Genomic DNA, 6,000 nt, shown 5'->3' on the forward strand with positions numbered 1-6,000 from the left:
GAAACATTCAATAGGTTCCAAAAGCTGTTGAATGGACTGAAGCTGTATGGAAGAGTGTACCAGGTGAAGGATTCAAATCTTAAATTTTTAAGATCCTTGCCAAAGGAATGGAAACCCATGACTGTCTCCTTAAGAAACTCTCAAGATTATAAGGACTTCACTCTTGAAAGATTGTATGGAATCTTGAAGACTTATGAACTAGAGCTGGAACAGGATGAGGTATTGGAGAAGGGGAGAAAGAAAGGAAGTTCAGTTGCATTGGTAGCTGAAGATGAGAGGAAATGCAGACAAGAAACTGCGAGATCTACATCAAACTCCAAAGATGGTATAAGAAATCAGGAATCAAGCAAGGGGAAAGAGCAAGTTGTTGAAAATGAAGACAACTCCAGCCAAGATGACTCAGATGGTATTGATGAGCATCTTGCATTTCTGTCCAGAAGATTTGCAAAGATGAAATTCAAGAAAAACACTAGAGCCACTAAACCTCACAAAAACACTGTGGACAAATCCAAGTTCAAGTGTTTCAATTGTGGTATAAGTGGACACTTTGCAGGTGAGTGCAGAAAGCCAACTTCTGAAAAGAAGAAATTTGAACAAGTAGATTACAAAAAGAAATATTTTGATCTACTCAAGCAAAAGGAGAGGGCTTTCATTACTCAAGAAAGGGACTGGGCAGCTAATGAAGATGAAGAGGATGAAGATGTGGAGTATGTCAACCTTGCTCTCATGGCTGATTCTGAAGAAAATGAAGTTAGTTCATCAAGCAATCAGGTAATCACTACTGACTTAACACAGCTTACTAAAGAAGAGTGCAATGATGCTTTTAATGACATGTCTACTGAATTGTATCATTTGCGTGTATCTCTTAAATCTCTTGCTAAAGAAAATAGTAGGATTAAAGAGAACAATCTGTTTTTAAGTAATAGAAATGCTTTGTTAGAAGACAAGATGATTGACCTAGAGAAAACTAAGTTGCATTGTATATCTGTTGAAAATGAACTAGCTGAATCTGTTAAGAAAGTAGAAATACTTTCCAATCAATTAGAGAAAGAGCAAGAGGTGATCAAAGCCTGGAAGACATCTAGGGATGTAAGTGCTCAAATTGCTAAGGTCCAAGGAATTGAATCATTCTGTGAAACTGCCTGGGATAAAAATAAAAAGAAACTGGAATTAATTGATGGGCTGTCAACGGATGTGGAATCAACGGATGATGAAAGTTATCCGTTGAAGGAAGAAAAGGAGCATCCGTTGAAGGTTCCTCAATTAAAGCAGGCAGATGTTTCTAAAAGAGAGAATCTAAAGAAACTCAACAAAAAGTTTGGTTCAACTTCAAAGAACTTTGTCAAAGAAGAAGCAAGCACATCCAAAGATGTCAGTAAGGTGAATGTAGGGCACATGACCTTAGAACAGTTAAATAATAGGCTCAAGATGGTTGAGGATAAAAAGGAATCTAAAAGAAAATCCAACAGAAATGGGAAGGTAGGAATTAATAAACACAACAATTACACACCTGATAGGTATGCTCCTAGAAAAAGCTGTGTGCATTGTAGTAGTGTTAATCATCTATCTGCTAATTGTAAATCCATTAAGAAGACACCCATAACTGTACCCTCCTCTATGCCTAATATGTCTGCATCACCTCTGCATGCTATGCCTGTTATGTCTCAACAAAATCCTTATGCACATTTTGTAAACATGCCATATTTTAACAATCCTTATCTTGCTGCATGTAGTATGCCTCAAATGCCATACAATATGCCCATATGGAATAACATGTTTGCACAATCAATGCCTAATAACTTTACAAATGTGCTAAATGATTCTGTGACTAACCCTACACCTCAACCAACTACATCTAAGACCAAGGTTGACTCAAACTCACCTAAGTCTAAAGATGCAGGAGGAATGAAGTCTAGGAGAAAGGCTAACAAGAATGGACCCAAGGAAACTTGGGTACCAAAATCAAATTGATTGATTTTATGGTGTGCAGGGAAATGAAAGAAATCTATGGTACTTGGACAGTGGTTGTTCAAGACACATGACAGGAGATTTCTCCCTGCTCACAGAGTTCAAGGAGAGAGCTGGCCCTAGCATAACCTTTGGAGATGACATCAAAGGGTTTACTATGGGATATGGCTTGATTTCAACAAGGAATGTCATCATTAATGAAGTTGCATTAGTTGATGGTCTCAAGCACAATTTACTGAGCATCAGTCAACTATGTGATAGAGGGAATACAGTTTCCTTCAATTCTGAAGCCTGTGTTGTCACTAGTAAGAAAGACAACAAAGTGGTTCTAACTGGAGTTAGAAAAGGAAATGTGTACATAGCTGACTTCAACTCTACAGATGCAGAATCCATTACTTGTCTCTTCAGCAAAGCAAGCTCAGGTGAAAGTTGGCTATGGCACAAGAAGCTATCCCACTTGAATTTCAAGACAATGAATGATCTAGTCAAAAAGGACTTAGTTAGAGGAATCCCTCTAGTTGAATTCTCAAGGGATGGTTTGTGTGATGCTTGTCAGAAAGGCAAACAAAGGAAAGCATCATTCAAAAAGAAGCTTGAAACAACAATTGATGAACCATTACAGCTGCTACATATGGATTTGTTTGGACCAGTCAATATATTGTCTATTGCAAGAAAAAGATATTGCTTAGTGATTGTAGATGATTTCTCAAAGTTCTCATGGGTCTATTTTCTTGGATCAAAGGATGAAGCAAGTGAAATCATTATCAATCACATCAGGCAAGTCAACAATCATCCTAACTTGAAGGTTAGAAATATCAGGAGTGACAATGGAACTGAATTCAAAAATTTGACATTAAGGCTGTTCTGTGAAGAAAATGGAATAATGCATGAGTTCTCAGCTCCAAGAACACCTCAGCAAAATGGGGTTGTTGAAAGAAAGAACAGATCTTTAATTGAAGCAGCAAGAACAATGCTTGAAGAATCAAAGTTACCAACATATTTCTGGGCTGAAGCTGTTAATTGTGCCTGCTTCACTCAGAATATTTCTTTGATCAATCAAGCTAAAGGCATGACTCCTTATCAGTTGTTCAAGAGAAGAAAACCAACTCTAAACTTTCTTCATGTCTTTGGATGTAAATGCTTTATACTGAGGAATCAATCTGACCATAAAGGGAAGTTTGATGCAAAGGCTGATGAAGGGATATTTGTTGGTTACTCAGCTGGAAAATCTTATAGGGTCTACAATCTAAGAACCAACATTGTTATGGAATCTGTGCATGTTGTGTTTGATGATAAAAAGATTGATGGACTAACAGATGAGGGACATAATGAAAGACTCAAATTTGACAACATTGAGATATATTGTGATGATAGTGAAGAGGAGACTGATGGAGATGACACTTCAAAAGGGATTCAAAACATGCCCTTGGATAATGCACAAAATAATGCAGTATCCGTTGAAAGACATAGTGCATCATCCGTTGAAGTACAAAATGAAGCATCCGTTGATCATGGTTCATCAACGGATAATCGATTTACATCATCAGTTGATAGAACTCCAAGTTCCCCGCAAAGGACCAGCAACTCAGGGGGAGTTTCAACTAGTCAACACTCTGTCTCACATCATGACAATACTGAGGCCTCCTCATCTAGAGCACATCTTCCACCACAAAGGAAATGGACCAAGAATCATCCCTTTGAACTGATCATTGGTGATGCATCATCTAAAGTGCAAACAAGAAAAGCCACTCAAGATGAATGTCTGTATAGTAGCTTTCTGTCTCAGGAGGAACCTAAGAAAGTGGAAGAAGCTCTATTGGATCCAGATTGGATATTAGCTATGCAGGAAGAGCTGAACCAATTTGAGAGAAACCAAGTATGGAAGCTGGTACCCAAACCAAAGAACAAGAGTCCTATTGACACAAAGTGGGTATTCAGAAACAAGATGGATGAAAATGGCATTATCATAAGGAATAAAGCCAGACTGGTTGCTAAAGGCTATTCTCAGCAAGAGGGAATAGATTTTGATGAAACATATGCTCCTGTTGCAAGACTTGAAGCCATCAGAATATTTCTAGCCCATGCAGCCCATGCCAATTTCAAAGTCTATCAAATGGATGTCAGGAGTGCATTTCTAAATGGGAAATTAGAGGAAGAAGTCTATGTAAGTCAACCTCCAGGATTTGAAGATCCAAATTTTCCAGACTATGTGTATTATCTGTTGAAAGCACTCTATGGACTGAAGCAAGCACCTAGAGCCTGGTATGAAACCTTATCAAAATTTCTTTTGGAGAATCACTTCACTAGAGGTACTGTTGATAAAACTCTCTTCTTTAGGGATGTTAATGGCTCTAGTATACTTGTTCAAATTTATGTAGATGACATAATATTTGGCTCTAAAGATGACAAACTTTGCAAAAAGTTTGCTAAGCTAATGCAAAGTAATTATGAAATGAGCCTAATGGGAGAACTAACTTATTTTCTTGGTTTACAAGTTAAACAAGTTAGTGATGGAATTTTCATTAGTCAAACTAAATATATTTATGATCTTTTAAAGAAGTTTGACCTAATGGAATGTTCATCTGCAAAAACTCCTATGGCCACTGCCACCAAACTTGAATTAAATAAGACTGAAAGGTCTGTGGATATTACAAGTTATAGAGGCATGGTTGGTTCACTTCTATATTTAACTGCTAGCAGACCAGATATAATGTTTGCTACATGTCTATGTGCTAGATTCCAAGCTGATCCTAGGGAGTCTCACTTAATTGCTATCAAAAGGATTTTCAGATATCTCAAGGGTACACCAAATTTAGGTATTTGGTATCCTAGAGAATCTGGCTTTGATCTAATTGGTTATTCAGATGCAGACTATGCAGGTTGCAGAATAGATAGGAAAAGTACAACAGGCTCCTGCCAATTCCTGGGAAACAAGCTTGTATCATGGTTTAGCAAAAAGCAAAATTCAGTCTCTACTTCTACAGCTGAGGCTGAATACATTGCTGCTGGAAGTTGCTGTTCTCAAGTGTTATGGATGAGGAACCAACTCCTTGACTATGGACTTCATGTTGATAGAATTCCTATCTTTTGTGACAACACAAGTGCCATAGCCATAACAGAGAATCCTGTGCAGCACTCAAGGACCAAGCACATTGATATCAAGTACCACTTCATTAGGGAGCATGTCATGAATGGTACAGTGGAACTACATTTTGTTCCAAGTGAACAACAAATTGCTGACATATTTACCAAGCCACTTGATGAATCAACATTCACAAGATTGGTGAGTGAGCTAGGTATGCTTAATTATTCTTAAAATCCATGTCTTTATTGCAATTTGAATTGAAGCCTGAAATATATTAGTTGCTAAGAACAAATTTGACTTTTAACATAGTTTATTCCATCAACGGATGTTCCCTATCCGTTGAAAGTCAAAATTGCTCTATCAACGGATAATCATTATCCGTTGAAAGACAAATATATTTCTGGAATTTTTTATCCGTCAACGGATAAAACTGAAGTACCTTTCAACGGATGACAATTTGCCTTATCCGTTGAAATGTCACATCAGTCGATTCAGGTGTTTTAACAGCCGTTGATTCTATTCTCTTAACCGTTGATACTCATACATACATCTGTGTGTATTGGTCTTAAAGGTAGTTTTTAGAATACTTACAGTTTATTCTTAAAACGGCTGAAATTCACTAACGCATATTTATTGATAAATCTTTCTTTTATTTTTTTTAATTTGAGAAAGCATATAAGTCCTTCTGATTGTTCATTTTTACTTTACGCTTTCTTAAAATTTCAAGCATTCACCATTTTCTCTCTGCAAAAACTTCAAGTTATTCTCTGCAATTTCTACTCACAAAAATGGCACCAGTCGTGAAGATTATGTCTCAATCTGGGTTCATCTATGAAAAGAACAATTTCATAGCTTTGGTAGAGAAGAATGAAGCCCACTCAGACTATCACAAAATGATGGACTTCATCAAAAACTGCAAACTTAGCTATGCAATGCTGGAAGCCCCA

This window comes from Apium graveolens, chromosome 3 (genome assembly GCF_009905375.1).
Source record: "Apium graveolens cultivar Ventura chromosome 3, ASM990537v1, whole genome shotgun sequence".
Lineage (NCBI taxonomy): Eukaryota > Viridiplantae > Streptophyta > Magnoliopsida > Apiales > Apiaceae > Apium > Apium graveolens.